The following is a 15,400-nucleotide window of genomic DNA, read 5'->3' as shown; positions in this document are numbered from 1 at the left end:
TGCTGTTCCTGTGTTCCTAAATAGAAACATCCCAGAGGCACACAGATGGCATGACTGCCATTTATTACAAGTGCATATTTATAAATATATTGCTATTTAAGAACCAGGCTTCACAAGTTACCCATCCTTGGTGTCATCCCATCTTAGAACCCTAAGGCAGTGTTACTTTTCTCCAATACCATATGTTGCCAAACATCCTCTTGTCATTCAATGTGGGACTATCACATCCCTTTAAATGGCTGAAAATATTCACTTTTATTCAACATCAGCAAAAGTGAAGAAAAAAGAATCAGACAAAACTTGCATTTGCTTCTGGGGACAGACAGTGACTGTTTTCCTTTTGAGCAGTGACAAATTTCTAGGTACTGAATTATCACTGGACCCTGCTTACCTCTACTGAAACCATGTGTCAATCAAGACCAGCCTGGCTTGTTGCACCTGATGCTGCACTGCTTTATCAAGCAGAAGGTGATGCTCCTTCTGCTCAGTGTCCTCATCTCCTTTCTCAGAAGGATGCCGCATTCTCCCAACTTGTCAACATCATCACATCCCCTTCTTACCTTTCTGCAGCTGTGACAGCACAGCATTCTAGGATTGATTGGGCACATTCTGTCCAGAGTGCACTTCAAGGCTGCCCCAGACCAATTCAAGCATCAGAATCTCCTCTTCAGCAGACTTATTGTCTGCTCCACAATGACCTTAGTTGAAGAATAGGTTGCATTGTATCTATACTCAGGGTCAGTAAGGAAGTTGACTCACAGAATCACCAGTGATGATTACAGATGGTAACGTTGCTTTCCCAGTAACCGTTCTTGCAGGATATTGGCTTATGATGGTTTAGAATACTCCTCCACAGAGTGAAACATGGAGGACTCCAGCAGGAGGGCAATTAAATGCCTTTTTCTTGTCCTTTGAGATTGGGTCTTCTTCTGATTAATGCAACACAAGCCATGTTGTGCAAAAAGTTGTGTAAGAAATTGTATGTGCTGCATGGTAACTGATATCTTGTCCACAGTGGTTAGCACTGCTGCCTCACAGCGCCAGAGACCCGGGTTCAATTCCCGCCTCAGGCGACTGACTGTGTGGAGTTTGCACGTTCTCCCCGTGTCTGCGTGGGTTTCCTCCGGGTGCTCCGGTTTCCTCCCACAGTCCAAAAATGTGCAGGTCAGGTGAATTGGCCACGCTACATTGCCCGTGGTGTTAGGTAAGGGGTAAATGTAGGGGTATGGGTGGGTTGCGCTTTGGCGGGTCGGTGTGGACTTGTTGGGCCGAAGGGCCTGTTTCCACACTGTAATGTAATGTAATCTAAAAATCTAATCCCAAGAAAGGCAGCATTGCATATAAAAACATATTGATAAATAATTACAGTTGCAGATGAGGGGGAAATCAGTTCCTTACCCTTGTGCAGCCTATGGGATCTTCAATTGTCTTTGTGAATACAGAGGAATCCCGAATATCGGATTATCTGGCAAGACTGCACGTTCCTGTTATCTGGCATTCGATTATCTGGAATTCGATTAACTGAATGAAATAATCCCCGCTCGGATAATCGAGGTACCTCTGTATAGGTGACACTTTTAAGTTCGATTGTGATTATGTCTGCTTTACAGAGGTGGCTATATTCAACAGCAATGACCAATGATATGGCCAATATTTTAAAAATTAATTTGTGTGATGTGGGCATTGCGAGCTGACCAGCATTCATCGTCTGTCCATAGTTGCCCTTGAGAAGGTGGTGGTGAACTGCCTTCTTGAGCTGCTGCAATCCAACAGGATTGTGACCAGGATGTGTATCCTATACAGGTGGAAGGGTCATACACTTCAAACACTGGATGCGATGATTACAGATTACTTCAATCTGTACTGTGAAAGTGACTAATGAATGCAGTTTCCCTTGAGGTTCACAAGTAGAGCCTCAATGCCCACTCACTCTGGATGCGGTCGTATCCATTCTCCATTTTCAGTATGCGTTTGCAATTTACACAAGTTTGGAAACTAGTTACTCAGTACAGTGAGTTAATCAAGAGATCTCTCTTTAAATTTCCATGTTGTTTGGTTCTTCCTGGAACTCTCTGTCAAGCACCTTAATCTTTCACACATCCCCATTCAACTCTTTGAATTATGACTTAATTTCACATTTCCTGCTGAGTTCTGATCCTCCAACTTCGTTGTGCAAACCAAGATGTTGCTGTTGATTTTCTCCACACCCCCATCACAATTATTTTCCCCATGTATCCCAGCATGCTACCTCCAATCCCATATCATTGATAACTACAGGTGAGTTGCTGGAAGATTGGAGGTTGGCTAACATTGTGCCATTGTTTAAGAAAAGTGGTAAGAGAACACCAGGGAACTATTGACTGGTGAGCCTGACATCGGTGATGGGCAAGTTGTTGAAGGGAATCCTGAGGGATAGGATTTACATGTATTTGGAAAGGCAAGAACTGGTTAGGAATAGTTTTTTGATAAAGTAACAAAGAAGATTGATGAGGGCAGACTGGTGGATGTGATCTATCTGGACTTCAGTAAGGCATTCGACAAGGTTCCTCATGGTAGACTGGTTAGCAAGGTTAGATCACATGGGACACAAGGAGAACTAGCCATTTGGATACAGAACTGGCTTGAAGGTAGAAGACAGAGGGTGGTGGTGGAGAGTTGCTTGCAGACTGGAGACCTGTGACCAGTGGTGTGCCATAAGGATCAGTGCTGAGTCCACGGCTTTTTATCATTTATATAAATGATTTGGATGTAAACATAGGAGTTATGATTAGTAAGTTTGCAGGTAACAGTAAAATTGGAGGTGCAGTGGACAGTGAAAAAGGTTACCTCAGAGTACCATGGGATGGAGTTTAATTTAGATAAATGTGAGGTGCTGCATTTTGGAAAGGCAATTCAGGGCAGGACTTAGAGACCTTAACGGTAAGGTCCTGGGGAGTGTTGCTGAACATAGAGACCTTGGAGCGCAGATTCATAGTTCCTTGAAAGTGGAGTGTCAAATAGAATAGTGAAGAGAGCGTTTGGTATGCTTTCCTTTAATGGTCAGTGCATTGAGTATCAGAGTTGGGAGGTCATGTTGCGACTGTACAGGACTTTGGTTTGGCCACTTTGCAGTTCAGTTCTGTTCTCCCTCCTACAAGAATGATGTTGTGAAACTTGAAAGGGTTCAGAAAAGATATACGAGGATATCACCAGGGTTGGAGGGTTTGAGCTACAGGGAGAGGCTGAATAGGCTGGGGTTGTTTTCTCTGGAACGTCGGATGGGTGACTTTGTAGAGGTTTATAAAATCATGAGAGGCATGGATAGGGTAAATAGGCAATGTCTCTTCCCCAGGGTGGGTGAGTCCAAAACTAGAGGGCACAGGTTTAAGGTGAGAGGAGAACAATATAAAAGGGATCCAAGGGACAACTTTATCACACCTTAATCATGTTTGGAAAGAGCTGCCAAAGGAAGTGGTGGAGGTTGGTACAATTACAATGTGCTCACACAAGAGAGAGACCATTCATATGTGAAGTGTGTGATAAACCATTCCCAGACTCAGTGACCCTCTGCATACATCAACACATTCACATAATGACAAAACCATTCGTGTGCAAGGTGTGCAACAAATCATTTTCACTGTCATCGACCCTCTGCAAACACCAACACGCTCCTTACACTTCATGTGCAAGGTTTGTGAGAAAACTTTCACTAATTCCTCTGATCTCCTGAAGCACCAACACATTCGCACAGGAAAACCATTCACGTGTATGGAGTGCAGAAAATCTTTCTCAACATCATGATTCTTCCGCACCCACCAATACATTCACAAAGAGAAGAAACCATTCGGTTGTGACATGTGTAGCCCATCCTTCTCCATTTCATCATCCTTCCACACACACCAGCATATTCACACAGGAGCAAAACCATTCACCTGTGAGGTATGCGACAAATCATTCTCGCAGTCATTGAGCCTTCATGTACACCAACATATTCTCAAAGAGTGGAAACCACTTATGTGTGAGGTGTGTGACAAATCCTTCTCAGTGTCATCAAACTTCCACCGACACCAACATATTCACACGGGAGAAACCATTCACAGATCATTCTTCAGATTATCAAAACTCCTGTGCCATCAGAAGATCCACACAGGAGATTAATCCTTCAACTATGAGGTTTGCAATAAATATACTGTGATGTCTCCCAGAACATCACAGGATTCAAAAGGGGAGGATCTCTAATCGGTCCGATATTTCTGCAAGGCTTTCACCCACTCCTTTTATCTTTTGAACGACTATCAGACCTTCACAGTTAAGAAATCAATGATATGGATTGGAGCTGGGTCACCTGCATCCATAGCATTGAGAGCTGTCTGTGTCTGTCACACAGGGGGAGCTGACATTCCAAGGCACTGTCTGTCTCAGCAGGGTCTGTCCCAAACCTCTCCCACCATCAGGCCAATTGTTTCAAGAAGGTCAACTTAACCTTTGGCCTGATCAGCAAGCATCACCAAATGAAGACATCAATATATACAGAATATCCTGTTTGTTATGTTCTATTGTGAGGGGAATTAAATGCAAGAGTAGGGAGGTTATGCTTCAGTTGGGGCATTGGGGAAACCACATCTGGAGTACTTTGCACACTACTGTTCACTACTATGCAAGCAGTTCAGGGAAAGTTTACGAGATTATTGTCTGGAATGAGCAGATTACCTTATGAGGAAAAGCTAGACAGGCCAGGCCTGCATCTTCTGGAGTTTAGAAGAGTCGGAGATGACTTAAATGGATCAATTAAGTTGAGGCACATAGGAGTAGTGTAAGATCCTGAGGACACATGACTGGATGGATGTTGAAGGGATGCCTCTTCTGTGGGAGAATCTAGAACTAACGGTCACAGTTTAAAACTTAAGGGGTTATCCAACTAAAATGGACACAAGGCAACTTTGTTTTTCTGAGGGTTGAGAGTCTTTGGGATTCTTCAAGAGGCTGTTGATACAGAATCTTTTAATAAGGTCTTTTAATCTTTTAAGCCAGAGATAGATAATTCTTGATTATCAAGGGGATGAATGATTATCAGGGATGTGTAGTTGAGGTTAAAATTAAATCAGCCATGACTCTCTGAATCGAGGAACAGGCTTGCAGGCTCAAATGGATGACTCTTGTTTCTTGTTTGTATAGGTAAAAACAAGGACTGCAGATGCTGGAAACCAGAGTCTAGATCAGCGTGGTGTTGGAAAAGCACAGCAAGTCAGGCAGCATCCGAGGAGCAGGAAAATCAACGTTTCGGGCAAAAGCCCTTCATCGGGAATAGAAGCCGTGTGCCTTCAGAGTGCAGAGATAAATGAGAGGAGGGTGGGGGTGGGGAAAAAGTAGCATAGAGTACAATAGGTGAATGGGGGTGGGGATGGAGGTGATAGGTCAGAGAGGAGGGTGGAGTGGATAGGAGGAAAGGAAGATAGGCAGGTAGGACAGGTCATGAGGGCGGTGCTGAGCTGGAAGGTTGGAACTGGGGTAAGGTTGGGGGAGGGGAAATGAGGAAACTGGTGAAATCCACATTGATGCCCTGGGGTTGGAGAGTTCCAAAGCGGAAGATGAGGCATTCTTCCTCCAGGCATCAGGTGGTGAGGGAGCGGCGGTGGAGGAGGCCCAGGACCTGCATGTCCTTGGCAGAGTGGGAGGGGGAGTTGAAATGTTGGGCCACAGGGCAATGGGGTTGATTGGTGCGGGTGTCCCAGAGATGTTCTCTAAAGTGCTCTGCAAAGAGGCGTCCAGTCTCCACAATGTAGAGGAGACCGCATCGGGAGCAACGGATTCAATAAATGATATTGGTGGATGTGCAGGTAAAACTTTGATGGATGTGGAAGGCTCCTTTGGGGCCTTGGATGGAGGTGAGTGAGGTGTTGGCGCAGGTTTTGCAATTTTTGCTGTGGCAGAGGAGGGTGCCAAAAAGGGAGGGTGGGTTGTTGGGTCAGGGAGGGCTGCACCAACAGCGGGGGTCACTGAGGGCGGGCTGCGCCAACCACACAGGTCACTGAAGATGGGCTGCGCCGGCCACGCGGGTCACTGGGGGCAGGTTGCACCGACCGCGTGGGTCACTGAGGGCAGGTTGCGCCGACCGCGCGGGTCACTGAGGGCAGGTTGCGCCGACCGCGCGGGTCACTGAGGGCTTTGCACCGACAGTGCGGGTCACTGAGGGCGGGCTGGGCCGACAGTGCGGGTCACTGAGGGCGTGCTGCGTCGACAGTGTGGGTCACTGAGGGCGGGCTGCGCCGACAGTGCGGGTCACTGAGGGCGGGCTGCGCCGACAGTGCGGGTCACTGAGGGAGGGCTGCGCCGACAGTGCGGGTCACTGAGGGAGGGCTGCGCCGACAGTGCGGGTCACTGAGGGCGGGCTGGGCCGACAGTGCGGGTCACTGAGGGCGTGCTGCGTCGACAGTGTGGGTCACTGAGGGCGTGCTGCGCCGACAGTGTGGGTCACTGAGGGCGGGCTGCGCCGACAGTGCGGGTCACTGAGGGCGGGCTGCGCCGACAGTGCGGGTCACTGAGGGAGGGCTGCGCCGACAGTGCGGGTCACTGAGGGCGGGCTGGGCCGACAGCGCGGGTCACTGAGGGCGGGCTGGGCCGACAGCGCGGGTCACTGAGGGCGGGCTGCGCCGACCGCGCGGGTCACTGAGGGCGGGCTGCGCCGACAGTGCGGGCCACTGAGGGCGGGCTGCGCCGACCGCGCGGGTCACTGAGGGCAGGTTGCGCCGACCGCGCGGGTCACTGAGGGCAGGTTGCGCCGACCGCGCGGGTCACTGAGGGCAGGTTGCGCCGACAGCGCGGGTCACTGAGGGCGTGCTGCGCCGACCGCGCGGGTCACTGAGGGCTTGCTGCGCCGACAGTGCGGGTCACTGAGGGCAGGCTGCGCCGACAGTGCGGGTCACTGAGGGCGGGCTGGGCCGACAGTGCGGGTCACTGAGGGCGTGCTGCGCCGACAGTGCGGGTCACTGAGGGCGGGCTGGGCCGACAGCGCGGGTCACTGAGGGAGGGCTGCGCCGACAGCGCGGGTCACTGAGGGCGGGCTGGGCCGACAGCGCGGGTCACTGAGGGCGGGCTGGGCCGACAGCGCGGGTCACTGAGGGCGGGCTGGGCCGACCGCGCGGGTCACTGAGGGCGGGCTGCGCCGACAGTGCGGGCCACTGAGGGCGGGCTGCGCCGACCGCGCGGGTCACTGAGGGCAGGTTGCGCCGACCGCGCGGGTCACTGAGGGCAGGTTGCGCCGACCGCGCGGGTCACTGAGGGCAGGTTGCGCCGACCGCGCGGGTCACTGAGGGCAGGTTGCGCCGACCGCGCGGGTCACTGAGGGCAGGTTGCGCCGACCGCGCGGGTCACTGAGGGCGTGCTGCGCCGACCGCGCGGGTCACTGAGGGCTTGCTGCGCCGACAGTGCGGGTCACTGAGGGCGGGCTGCGCCGACAGTGCGGGTCACTGAGGGCGGGCTGGGCCGACAGCGCGGGTCACTGAGGGCGGGCTGGGCCGACAGCGCGGGTCACTGAGGGCGGGCTGCGCCGACAGCGCGGGTCACTGAGGGCGGGCTGGGCCGACAGCGCGGGTCACTGAGGGCGGGCTGGGCCGACAGCGCGGGTCACTGAGGGCGGGCTGGGCCGACAGCGCGGGTCACTGAGGGCGTGCTGCGCCGACAGCACGGGTCACTGAGGGAGGGCTGCGTCGACAGCGCGGGACACTGAGGGCGGGCTGGGCCGACAGCGCGGGTCACTGAGGGAGGGCTGCACCAACAGCATGGTTCATTAAGTGTAACTAATTCGGGGTTAAAGATTTAGTTATGTAGCATTTCTTTAAAAAAATGTTCTTGCAAACTTGTATGGATACACCATAGAAAGCCTCCTATCTGGATGCATCACAGCATTGTATGGCAACTGCTCTTCCCAAGACTGCAAGAAATTAGAGTTGTGAACACAGCCCAGTCCATCATGCAAACCAGCTCCCATCCATTGACTTCATCTGTACTTCCCACTATATTCAGGAAAGCAACCAAAGTAATCAAAGACTCCTCCCACCCCAATTGTACTCTCTTTGACCATCTTCCATCGGGTAGAAGGTTGAGTTAGAATACGTATATGAACAGATTCAAGAACAGCTTCTTCCCAGCTGTTATCAGATGTGTTAAATTTAACATTGATCTCTCTCTCTCTCTGCAGCTTCTTGGTAGCTGTAATCTGCACTCTGTTCTGTTACCTTGATGCACTTTTACAGTATGATCTGACGGTAAAGCATATAAGACAACAATTTTCACTGTATCACAGTATACATGACAGCAATAAATCAAATAAAAGTCAGAATTCCATTTTGTGAAATAATCTATCTTGATTCTAATGTACTTAACAATCCCATGACACTGACCAACTAAATTATGAGAAACAGCCAGCAGTGATATTAGAAGAACCTCAATTATACTGTAATTGAAGAATAATTGTTGCTAAATTATAAAAAGAATTTTTGGGAGAATGGAAAAGAAAAAAATCACAGAGACTGTTAAAACTGTCATCGGGTCTTAAAGCTACAGGCAATAAATCAGGGCTATAATTCGAAGTCAAAATCAGCAAGTCGAAAACAACCCATTGTTTGAGAGTTGTTGTGGTGCAGTGGTAGTGACCTTATCTCTGGGCCAGAAGGCCTGGGTTAAAGTTTCACAATGATACCATAGCAAGTCTGAACAGGTTGTTCAAAAGAAGTTGGCACTTTATGTAAGCAGGAAAGACCAATTAAGTTGACAAGTATTACATTGTTTGGAAGTTGAGTTCAAACAACTTTTAATTAAGGGGTATTAATGCAAAAAGAATATGAAGGTTCGGAGGATTCTGTTAATATCCAATCACAGTACCCCTGATTGAGCCAAGAGGCCCAGGTTCAAGTCCCATCTGCTCCAAACATCTGTAATAACATCTCTGTATAGGTTGATTAGAAAATATAAAATCAGTATTCTGAGTGCTATGCTTTTGAGTAGCCAGGGGGCAGATGAATTGTGGTCCTTCTCCAGGTTGAACTTAGATGAGTCAAAATGTATTAGTTTCATTAGGGTTAATCGGGGATTTCTGTGAACGTGAAAACTTGAGGTCAGGAATGTTAGTTAAATTTTAGCAGTTTTCTGAATCAAGCAGGGACTTTTGTTGGCATGAAGACTTGTTGTTTTGTCTCTTGGAAGGAAGAGGTTTCATGTCCAGGAGCTGAGTTTTTAATCCAATTTGAAGTTATACAGTCACACAGCATAGAGGTGACTAAGCGCTTCAGTCCACCATGTCTTTCCTAACCAATAAACACTAAACTACATTACTCCCATGTACCTGTACATCTCCAATAAGCCCATGTGTCCTAGCATTTTGTCGAGATGCTTCTTAAGTATTGCAAGAATACCTTCCTCCATCACCCTCTCAGGCAGCCTGTTTCAGATTTCTAGCAATCTCTGGTGAGAAAATGTTTGATCAGATCCCCTCTAAACCATTCAATTCTCACCTTAAACCTGTGCCCTGTGGTTTTAGACACATCTGCCACTGGAAAAAGGCTCTCATGATCTACCCTCTCTCTGCCTCTCATAATTTTGTATACCTCAATTAGATACCCATTTAAGTCTCCTCTGCTGCAGGAAAAACAAACCCAGCCTATCCTTATGACTGAGACTTTCCATCCCAGGCAACATTCCGGTGAATCTCCTCTGTATCCCATCCAGTGCAATCATATCTTTCCAATAGTGTGGTGACCAGCAATGTACACAGTATTCAATCTGTGGCCTAACCAATGTTTTATAAAGCTGGATCATTATTTCCTTGCTCCTATATTCTACATCCTGACCAATGAAGGCAAGTATCCTATATGCTGCCTTCTTCACCTTGTCAACCTGTGCTAATACCTTTAAGGATCTATGGATTTGTACACCAAGGCCCCTTTGTGCCTCAGAATTCCGTAAGGATCGACCATTCGTTGTGTATACCCTTCCCTTGTAAGACCTTCTAAAAGGCATTATCCCACACCTATCAGGATTAAATTCCATTTGCCATTGCTCTGCCCATTTTACCAGCTGATCAATATCAGAGTAGCCTGAGACCATCCTCAATGCTACCAATAATTTTTGTGTCATCATCAGGTGCTGCCTGTCCAACTGTACTTTTCCAGCACCACACTTTGACTGTGAAGTCTAATACACAACTTCTAAAAGTTGGCCTTGTGTTTCTGATGTGTAACTTTTGTGTCATTGGTTTGTTACTTAAATAGTTCTTTGTTAAATTAATCTCTTATTTAGGTTAGATTAGGTTAGGTTCCCTACAGTGTGGAAACAGGCCCTTAGGCCCAACCAGTCCACACCGACCCTCTGAAGAGTAACCCACCCAGACCCATTTCCCTGACTGATGCACCTAACACTACGGGCAATTTAGCATGGCCAATTCACCTAACCTGCACATCTTTGGACTGTGGGAGGAAACCGGAGCACCCGGAGGAAACCCACGCAGACACGGGGAGAATGTGCAAACTTATTTGATCATACTTAATAAAAACTGATATTATTCTTTAATTCACCATCTTGCCTGGTGGTATCGTTTGGTTGAAATTGAAGCATTTGAACGATGTGCATTACATGGATGAATTCAAGATTTTAAGCTAGGCAAGCTCAAATAAACTGAACTAATCTAAAATTATTTAAATTCCTTTTATAACTAATACTGCATCAAGAGATTGTGGTATTGACAGGTGCCCCTCCACCCTGGACAAATTTCCATGAGTACTCCCTGCTTCAGCCCTGAACTCAAAAGCTTCTCCAGTTTCTCTCCTTGTCCTCTCTCTGAGCTTATTTTGTCCATGAAAACCCTTCTATCCTGGGCATGTGCTGATCCCAACACTGCATTTCACCCCCACCTTGGATACTGTGGGTCTTTCTCTTCTGATCTGCTGTCACACACATCTAAGGATACACATCCCACACTGATGTTGTCAGTTTGAAAGCCTCCGAGGAGGAAGTATGCTATTCCCACACTAGAAATCTCTGTCAAACATTTACCAGGGGAACACAGAACATAGAAGAATACAGCGCAGTACAGGCCCTTTGGCCCTCGATGTTGCGCCAATCCAAGCCCACCTAACCTACACTAGCCCACTATCCTCCATATGCCTATCCAATGCCCGCTTAAATGCCCATAAAGAGGGAGAGTCCACCACTGCTACTGGCAGGGCATTCCATGAACTCACGACTCGCTGAGTAAAGAACCTACCCCTAACATCTGTCCTATACCGACCACCCCTTAATTTAAAGCTATGCCCCCTTGTAATAGCTGACTCCATACGTGGAAAGAGGTTCTCACGGTCAACCCTATCTAAACCCCTAATCATCTTGTACACCTCTATCAAGTCACCCCTAAACCTTCTTTTCTCCAATGAAAACAACCCCAAGTGGCTCAGCCTTTCCTCATACGATCTTCCTACCATACCAGGCAACATCCTGGTAAACCTCCTCTGCACCCGTTCCTGTGCCTCCACATCCTTCCTAAAATATGGCAACCAAAACTGCACACAACACTCCAGATGCGGCCGCACCAGAGTCTTATACAACTGCAATAAGTCCTGAACTTATACAATTGAGTTCAGGACTCCGGAACTCAATTCCTCTACCAATAAAAGCCAGTACACCATATGCCTTCTTCACCGCACTATTTACCTGGGTGGCAACTTTCAAAGATCTGTGTACATGGACACCAAGATCCCTCTGCTCATCCACACTACCAAGTATCCGACCATTAGCCCAGTACCCCATCTTTTTGTTACTCTTACCAAAGTGAATCACCTCACACTTAGCTACATTGAACTCCATTTGCCACCTTTCTGCCCAGTTCTGCAGCTTATCTATATCCCGCTGTAACCTGCCACATCCTTCCTCACTGTCAACAACTCCTCCGACTTTCGTATCATCTGCAAACTTGCTCACCCAACCTTCTAGCCCCTCCTCCAGGTCATTTATAAAAATGACAAACAGCAATGGTCCCAAAACAGATCCTTGCGGAACACCGCTAGTAACGGCACTCCAAGATGAACCTTTACCATCAACTACTACCCTCTGTCTTCTTCCAGCCAGCCAATTCCTAATCCAAACCTCCAACTTACCCTCAATGCCATACCTCCGTATTTTTTGAAGTAGCCTACCATGGGGAACCTTATCAAACGCCTTACTAAAATCCATATACACATCTACCACTTTCCCCTCGGCCACCTCCTTAGTCACCTTCTCAAAGAATTCAATAAGGTTTGTGAGGCACGACCTGCCCTTCACGAAACCATGCTGACTATCCTTGATCACATTATTCCTATCCAGATGTTCATAAATCCTATCCCTTACAATTCTCTCTAAGACTTTGCCCACAACAGAAGTGAGACTCACCGGCCTATAGTTACTAGGGTTATCCCTACTCCCCTTCTTGAACAAGAGAACCACATTTGCTAGCCTCCAGTCTTCTGGCACTACTCCTGTAGACAACGAGGACATAAAAATCAAGGCCAATGGCTCTGCAATCTCCTCCCTTGCTTCCCAGAGAATCCTAGGATAAATGCCATCAGGCCCAGGGGACTTATCTATTTTCACCCTTTCCAGAATTTCCAACACCTCTTCCCTACATACCTCAAAGCCATTCATTCTACTTACAGTATTCACATCGGCAACAATGTCCTGTTCCTGAGTGAATACTGACGAAAAGTACTCATTCAGTGTCTCCCCAATCTCTTCAGCCTCCACACACAACTTCCCACTACTTTCCTTGACTGGACCTATTCCTACCCTAGTCATTCTTTTATTCCTGACATACCTATAGAAAGCCTTAGGGTTTTCCCTAATCCTACCAACTAAGGACCTTTCATGTCCCCTCCTTGCTGCTCTTAGCTCTCTCTTCAGGTCCTTCCTGGCTACCTTATAACTCTCAATCGCCCCAAGTGAACCTTCACACCTCATCTTTACATAGGCCGCCCTCTTCCATTTAACAAGGGATTCCAATTCCTTATTAAACCACGGCTCCCTCACATGACCCTTTCCTCCCTGCCTGACAGGTACATACTTATCAAGGACACTCAATAGTTGCTCCTTGAACAAGCTCCACATATCAATTACGCCCTTCCCTTGAAGCCTACTTTTCCAAGCCACGCATCCTAAGTCATGCCTCACTGCATCATAATTTCCCTGCCTCCTCCTCTTGCCCTGCAGTGCACACTTATCCCTCTCCTTCACTAGAGTAAAAGTCACCGAATTGTGGTCACTGTTCCCAAAGTGCTCACCTACCTCTAATTCTAACACCTGGCCTGGTTTGTTACCCAGAACCAAATCCAGTATGGCCTCACCTCTTGTTGGCCTATCTGCATATTGTGTCAGGAAACCCTCCTGCACACATTGGACAACACCGACCCATCTAACGAACTAGAGCTATAGCTTTCCCAATCAATATCAGGAAAGTTAAAGTCCCCCATAACAACCACCCTATTACTTTCACTCTTCTCCTGAATCATCCTCGCAATCCTTTCTTCTACATTTCTAGGACTATTAGGAGGCCTGTAAAAAAACTCCTAACAGGGTGACCTCACCTTTCCCATTCCTAACCTCAGCCCAAACTACCTCAGATGGCGAGTCTTCATCCATCGTCCTTTCCACCGCTGTAATACAATCTTTGACAAGCAATGCCACACCTCCCCCTCTTTCACCCCCACCTCTGACCCTACTAAAACATTTAAACCCTGGAACCTGCAACAGCCAATCCTGTCCCTGTTCTACCCATGTCTCCGTAATAGCCACAACATTGAAGTCCCAGGTACCAACCCACGCTGCAAGTTCACCTACCTTATTTCGTATACTTCTTGCATTGAAGTATTCACACTTCAAGCCACTTTCCTGTTTACAGGCACCCTCCTTTGAGATTGATGCCATGTTTCTAACCTCCCTACACTCCAGGTCCCGCACCCTAAAGCTACAGTCTAGGTTCCCATGCCCCTGCAGAGTTAGTTTAAACCCCCCCCAAGAGCACTAGCAAACCTCCCGCCAAGGATACTGGTGCCCCCATCCTGTTTATAGAGGTCCCACCTTCCCCAGAAAGAACCCCAGTTATCCAAATACCAGAATCCCTCCCTCCTGCACCATCCCTGTAGCCACGCATTTAACTGTTCTCTCTCCCTATTCCTCGACTCTCTATCACGTGGCACGGGTAACAAACCAGAGACAACAACTCTGTTCGTTCTAACTCTGAGCTTCCAACCTAGTTCCCTGAAAGCCTGCCTAATATCCTCAGCCCTCCTCTTACCTATGTCATTGGTGCCAATGTGGACCACGACTTCGGGCTGCTTCTCCTGCGCACTTTTATAGGGAAAAAACCTACCCAGGTAAGCTTACCCTATACCTGCTTCCGGGTCCCGGCTGCCCCTCTGGTCTTCGTCACTTCCCCCTGCTGCTCCCGCTCTTTCTGTGAAGAGAAAAAAAACACCGCTGCCTGCTACCGGTAAGTAGTTTTATAACAAACTGTCTCACCTTAGCTGTAGCCTTCCGGGTTCCTTTAAACTCTGCTGCTGCTCGAACTGAGACAGCAGCTGCAGTAATTGAGGTTTTATTCAAATGGGACAGTGACAAGTTTAAATCCCCACCTGATCTGCTGCTCAAAGTCACCTCCGTTTCCCCGGTCAGTTTCCCAAGTTTCAGGAATCTCATGTTACTCCAGAAATAGTTTGGCCAACCTGATCAACATTAAATAATGTTCCATGTGTTGTGTAAGATGGTTACTGCGCTCAAACCTTTATCTTTTGTAATTACCTCAAACTCATTAATATGGGAAAGAAGGTAAGATTGCTTGGAGTCATGGTGCCAGTCTCTGTAGCACAATTGGTCAGCGCAGTCAGTTGTTAACCAAAAGGCCGATGGTTTGAGACTACCCATAGATGGAACAAAGGGTGGCACAGTGGCCTAGTGGTTAGCACCAACTTTTACAGATGCACCATAGAAAGCATTCTATCTGGGCACATAACAGCTTGTTACAGCAGCTGGTCTGCAAGAAATTACAGAAAGTTGTGTGCATAGCCCAGACCATCATGGAAGTCAACCTCCTAACCATGGACTCCACCTACTCTTCTCATTGCCATGGAGAGGGTGCCAACATCATCATAGACCCCTCCCACTCCAGTCATACTCTCTTCCAACCTCTTCTGGCAGGTAGAAGCTTGAACGCACATACATCAACAGGTAAAAGAACAGCCTTTTCCCTGCTGTTTTCGACCGCAAAATTGACCTTTCTAATTTCAAATCTAATGTTGATCTTGCTTTTGTGCACTTCCTGTGAACTTGTAACCTTGTATGCCTGGCTCTGTCTAAGCCTATGATCTGTATCTCCTTGTTTGCTGAGATCTGCCTGTACTGCTCA

The sequence above is a fragment of the Chiloscyllium plagiosum genome, unplaced genomic scaffold (assembly GCF_037043375.1).
Source record: "Chiloscyllium plagiosum isolate Xiang-an unplaced genomic scaffold, Cpla_swu_hap1 HiC_scaffold_35, whole genome shotgun sequence".
Classification (NCBI taxonomy): Eukaryota; Metazoa; Chordata; class Chondrichthyes; order Orectolobiformes; family Hemiscylliidae; genus Chiloscyllium; species Chiloscyllium plagiosum.
Note: the sequence above shows the minus strand (reverse complement) of the source record.